We start from the raw sequence: 6,000 nt of genomic DNA, 5'->3' as shown, positions 1-6,000 counted from the left end.
TTGATAAGTGTTATGTTATACAGTTTATATATGATTTCATGATGATGATGATGTTATTGCTTTCGTATATTGTTTTTATGAATTTCACCGAGGTAAGTGAATGGTAAAGGTTTTATTATTGATAAAAGGATTTGTTGTAAATTATGCTCCATTTGTCTTTTTGTGTTTTCTACCCACCTTTACCTCCGTGACGGTGAGATATCGTGATGTCTTTACTGGGCTAGTGTAGCTCATTCTTTATTTAATCATTTCAGATCAGGAAGACATTGTTCCCGAACCGGTTCCGCATGAGGACGACGAAGGGGACGCCTAAAGACTCCATAGTCATATTCGTAGCTTTTACTTTCAAGTTTCTCCTTTAGGTAGTTTGATCTTTTATATTGTGAGCACGTTTTTGGTTTTAGTGTAAGGGATGTTAATCGAATTTTTGATTTCGCTTCCGCATTTGCTATTTTTAATATAATTTCATTTTAAATTTCCGGGGTCGTTACAGTTGGTATCAGAGCCGCATTTCCTTGAACCCATCCCTTACACAATAGTGCCTTAGAGAAATACTCACCGATATATCGTTACTCAATCATTCCTTGTGAATGCAGGTACACGGGAATGAGGAGAGAAAGGCCCCCACTAAACCGAGCGGCCCCAGATAATTCACTTCGGGAGGATTTAGATAGACTATTCGAGATGGTGAAGGCTCTCGTAGCTGCCCAGCGAAGGCAAGAGGAGAGAAGGGAGTTACCGGGACCTCCTCCGCTAGTGCAGGTTGAGCCCCCACTACAGCAGGCTGATCCCGAGCCACCCCGGCAGGAGCCTGTTCCTCTACAGTACCACCCGGCACAACAGCCGCGGTACGACCCGGTACCACAGCCACAGTACCAATAGGTGCCGCCACAGCACATTCCAGTGCCCCCACCACATCAGCAGGCGCCACCACAGGGTCCCCCAGTTCACCCTCAGCCGGCCCCAGTCCCTCTACCTCGGGACCCCGCTCCTCCCTTGATCGACCCCGGCTTCATAGAGAGGTACAGAAAACTGAACCCTTCTACTTTTTCAGGGGGATCCTCTTTCGAAGAGGCCCAATACTGGCTGGCAGAGACTGAGAGAGCTTTCGAGACCCTGGGAGTAGTTCCTGAGCAGAGGGCTGCCATTGCCTCCTACATGCTGGTAGGGGAAGCAGTACGCTGGTGGGAGCTCAAGCGGGCCACCCTGCCTGCACCAGTTACTTGGGAGCAGTTCCTAGCGACTTTCCATGCGGAGTATCTCCCTAAACACATCCAACATCTAAAAAAAATGGAATTTGCTCAATTGGTCCAGGAAAATATGACAGTGTCGGAGTATGCCCGTAAGTTCCTGGAGTTGGGCCGACATGCCCCGGAGACATTGTTGGATGAGGGCCGAAAGGCCAGGAAATTCCAGTGGGGTCTCCGCCCGGAGATCAGACAGCACTTACTGGTGATGGAGCTCGAGACATATTCGGCAGTCCTGGCAAAGGCGCAGATCATAGAAAGGAGCTTCGACACCCGCCCTCAGCTAGCGGGAAGTTCCCGACCCTCAGCCCCGCTCCGTAGGCCAGCACCTACCATGCCTGTCCAACCCAGTAAGAGGCCTAGACCCGCCGTCAAGGCCCCTCCTCAGGCTACGAGGGCAGCACGTGGGAAGATCTGCCAGTACTGCGGCAGGGATCATGGGGACCGACCCTGCTACCGCCTCAACAACACCTGTCGCATATGCGGCAGTGCCCAGCACTATACAAGGGAGTGCCCTAGGAACCAGAATCAAGGGAGGCCTCCAATCCAGGGCAGAGTTTACAACCTTACCCAGAAGGATGCCGACGTAGACCCGGACGTGGTACATGGTATGTATACTATCTCTGGCCATATTGCTCATGTTTTGTTTGATACTGGTGTATTACATTCTTTTATTTCACATGTTCTTGCTTCCAAAATTTGTGTATCACCTGATAGACTTGATTCATTATTGCTTGTATTTACCGCTGGGGGGGAAACATTTCTAGGAGAGGTTGTCTACAGGGCATGTGCCATGGAGATAGTAGATAGGAAATTGAGGGTAGACCTGATAGGGTTAGACACAGGGAATTTTGATGTAATCCTAGGAATGGATTGGCTAGCGGCGTATCACGCCACCATAGACTACTTTAACAAAAAGATTGTATTTAATCCTCCCAACGAGGAGCCATTTACAAGTTAATAAAATTATTCGGTACTGATTTCCCTTAATGGCAAATTCTTTTTTTTTTCTTAATTCCCAGTGCCTTAATCTTGTATTTTCTCTAACTAGGTAAACCCAAGAAATAAGTTTGTATCCAAGAGATTCCAGTAGTCCGAGACTTTCCAGACGTATTTCCGGATGAACTGCCCGGTCTACCAGGGGACAGAGAGGTCGAGTTCACCATAGACTTACAGCTAGAAACCCAGCCCATCTCGGTAGCTCCTTACCGAATGAGCCGCATCGAGATGGAAGAACTAAGGAAACAGATCACTGAGCTACAAAACAGGGGCTTCATTAGACACAGTGTTTCCCCATGGGGTGCCGGGGTTACTTTTGCAAAGAAGGGAGATGAAACGTTGAGACTGTGCATTGATTACAGAAGGATAACCAAGGTAACAATTAAGAACAAGTACCCTCTTCCCCGGATTGATGACCTTTTCGATCAGTTGCAGGGTGCACAGGTCTTTTCTAAAATAGATCTACGATCAGGTTACCATCAGGTAAAAGTGAGAGCAGAAGACATCCCCAAGACGGCATTCCGAACCAGGTACGGACACTATGAGTTCCTGGTTATGCCGTTTGGGCTAACCAACGCCCCGGCCATCTTTATGGATCTAATGAACAGGATCTTCAGAGAATTCTTGGATCAATTTGTCATCGTGTTCATCGATGATATCTTAGTCTACTCAAAAAGTAGGGAAGAACATGCTCATCATCTTGCCCAAGTCCTACAGGTACTCAGGGAAAAGAAGTTGTATGCAAAGTTGAGCAAGTGTGGATTTTGGCTCGAGCAAACCGCCTTCCTATGACATGTTATATCGAAGGAAGGGGTGTCGGTGAACCCCGAAAAGGTTGAAGCGGTACTTGGTTGGGAAAGGCTGACAACAGTTAAGGAAATTCGCAGTTTTCTAGGGATGGCAGGTTATTACTGCCGGTTTGTCGAAGGGTTCTCTAGTCTAGCAGTTCCTCTAACCCGACTCACAAAGAAGAATGCAAAGTTTGAATGGAATGAGAACTGCGAAAGGAGTTTTTCAGAGTTGAAGAAGCGACTGACTACTGCACCAGTGCTGGCTCTACCGAGTGGATCAGGAGGGTACACAGTTTATAGTGATGCCTCCTATCTGGGCCTGGGTTGTGTCCTAATGCAGCATGGAAAGGTTATAGCATATGGGTTTAGACAGCTAAAGAATCATGAGAAGAACAATCCTACCCATGACTTGGAGCTTGCCGCAATCATACACGCCTTGAAAACCTGGCGCCATTATTTGTATGGAGAGACCTTTCAAATCTACACCGATCATAAGAGTTTGAAGCACATCTTCACTCAGAAGGATCTCAACATGCGTCAGAGAAGGTGGATGGAACTCCTCAAGGACTATGATTGTGACATCCTATACCATCCAGGTAAGGGCAACGTAGTGGCCGATGCCCTCAGCAGGAAAAGTGCAGGCACCCTAGCCCATCTGATGGTTTTAGAATGTAGGTTCATTGGGGCTACACAGCAGGTTCGCCTGCGAGATCTGAAGAGAGTCACATGTTTGGGCCACCTAGCAGTCCAACTCGAGTTAATCCAAAGAATAAAGGAAGCCCAGTTAGTCGACCCCGCCCTAGTAACCCGCAAGAAGGATGCAGAACATGGAGTGAGCTTAGAATTTCAGATCTCTGCCGACGGATTGATTCGTTTCAAGGACAGAGTGTGTGTCCCAGACGACAGTGAGTTAAAAAGAGACATCATGACAGAGTCCCATAGTTCAAGGTTCGCCATGCATCCAGGAAGTACGAAAATGTACCAAACTATGCGACCTCGGTTCTGGTGGAATGGGATGAAGAGAGATATAGCCGACTTTGTATCTAAGTACTTGGTATGTCAGCAGGTCAAAGCAGAACATCAACGCCCGGGCGGGTTACTTCAGCCTTTACCGATTCCAGAGTGGAAGTGGGAACACATCACCATGGACTTCGTATCGGGACTACCCAAGGCACGATCGGGACATGATGTTATATGGGTAATTGTTGACCGACTCACTAAGTCTTCCCACTTCCTGGCCATCAGGATGACTGATCCTTTGGACAAGTTGGAAAGAATGTATATCCGGGAGATAGTCAGACTGCATGGAGTTCCAGTGACAGTGGTATCCGACAGGGATCCCAGATTCACTTCTCGGTTTTGGAATAGTTTCCAGCAAGCTATGGGAACAAAGCTGTCTCTTAGTACTGCCTTCCACCCCCAAACCGATGGACAATCAGAGAGGACAATTCGTACGCTGGAGGATATGCTCCGAGCTTGTGTCCTTAACTCCGGGGGCCATTGGGACGACCACCTACCCCTGATAGAGTTTGCTTACAACAACAGTTACCAAGTAAGCATCGGTATAGCCCCATACGAGGCACTATACGGGCGTCCGTGTAGGTCACCGATCTGTTGGAAGGAAGTGGGCGATAGAAGATTGTTTGGCCCGGATTTCGTAGAAGAAACCACGTCCAAGATAGTTAAGATCAAGAAGAACATCCAGACAGCTCAGAGTAGGCAGAAGAGTTATGCTGATACCCGGAGGAGAGACATGGCCTTTGAGAAAGACGACCGGGTGTTTCTTAAAGTCACCCCCTTCAAGGGAATTAGTAGGTTCGGCAGGAGGGGAAAATTAAACCCCAGATATATTGGACCCTTTGAAATCTTAGACAAAATTGGTACCACTGCCTACAGACTTACACTGCCTCCTGAGCTCTATCGGGTTCATAATGTGTTTCACGTATCTATGCTACGTAAGTACAATCCGGACCCTTCTCATGTCTTGGCTCATGAACCGCTTCCACTCCGAGAGGACTTGTCTTATGAAAAAGTACCGGTCGGTATCACGGACCGAGAGAGCAGAATACTCCGCAACCGGGAAATATCATTAGTAAAAGTCGTGTGGCAGAACCACACGCCCAGGGAGGCTACTTGAGAGCTGGAATCAGAATTTAGGGCCCAATATCCCCATCTGTTCGATCAAGAGTAACGAGACAAATTTGGGGACCAAATTTCTTTAAGGGGGGAGAGTTGTAGCGCCCGGGAAATTGAAGAAGAAAAAAAAAAAGGGGCCACGTCAGCAGACCCAGTCAGCAGTCCCGGCCAACCGGGACCTGCCACGTGGCAAGACCACATCGATCCGGGACGGGCCACGTTGGCGATCCGCGTATGCGCGATCGGACGGCCCAGATCAAACGTGCGATCGGACGGCCCAGATGCAATCGCACAGACGACCCAGATTCAATCAAAAACGGACGGCTCAGATTAAAACAAAATGGACGGCTGAGATCAAAAGGCAAAAGGGTATAAATAAGACCCCCACACCAGACCACAAAACCCTAGCCGCCTGCCCTCGTCGGAGAAGACGAACCAGAAGCCGGCCGCCGCCACCCGCCGCCTCACCGGAGGGATTTCCGACCCCCGATCGAGGTAAATTTCATACCCCCGACTCATTTTTCCACGCTGATTTCCCCTGTGGCCAAATCAGAGCCAAAATCCCGGTCGAAACCCAGCGGCACCGCCGCGCCCCTCCTCGGTTTTTGCCTCCGATGAGGCCCTTCCCGGCCTCCGTTTAATGTAATTTTTATATCACCGTGATCACCATTCTTTTCTCTACAGGTCGATCAGAGCCGAATCACCAAAACACGAACTTCACCGGAGAGCCGCCGCACCCGAGAGCACCGCCGCCGGTAAGCTTCGATTTTCCATAATTTTTTGGCCTCCCGAGGGCCCTAGAGTTGTTTAATCGCAAGGATCGATGC

This window comes from Carica papaya, chromosome 7, assembly GCF_054855325.1.
Source record: "Carica papaya isolate Zhongbai chromosome 7, ASM5485532v1, whole genome shotgun sequence".
NCBI classification, from domain to species: domain Eukaryota; kingdom Viridiplantae; phylum Streptophyta; class Magnoliopsida; order Brassicales; family Caricaceae; genus Carica; species Carica papaya.
This window is presented reverse-complemented; position numbering follows the sequence as displayed.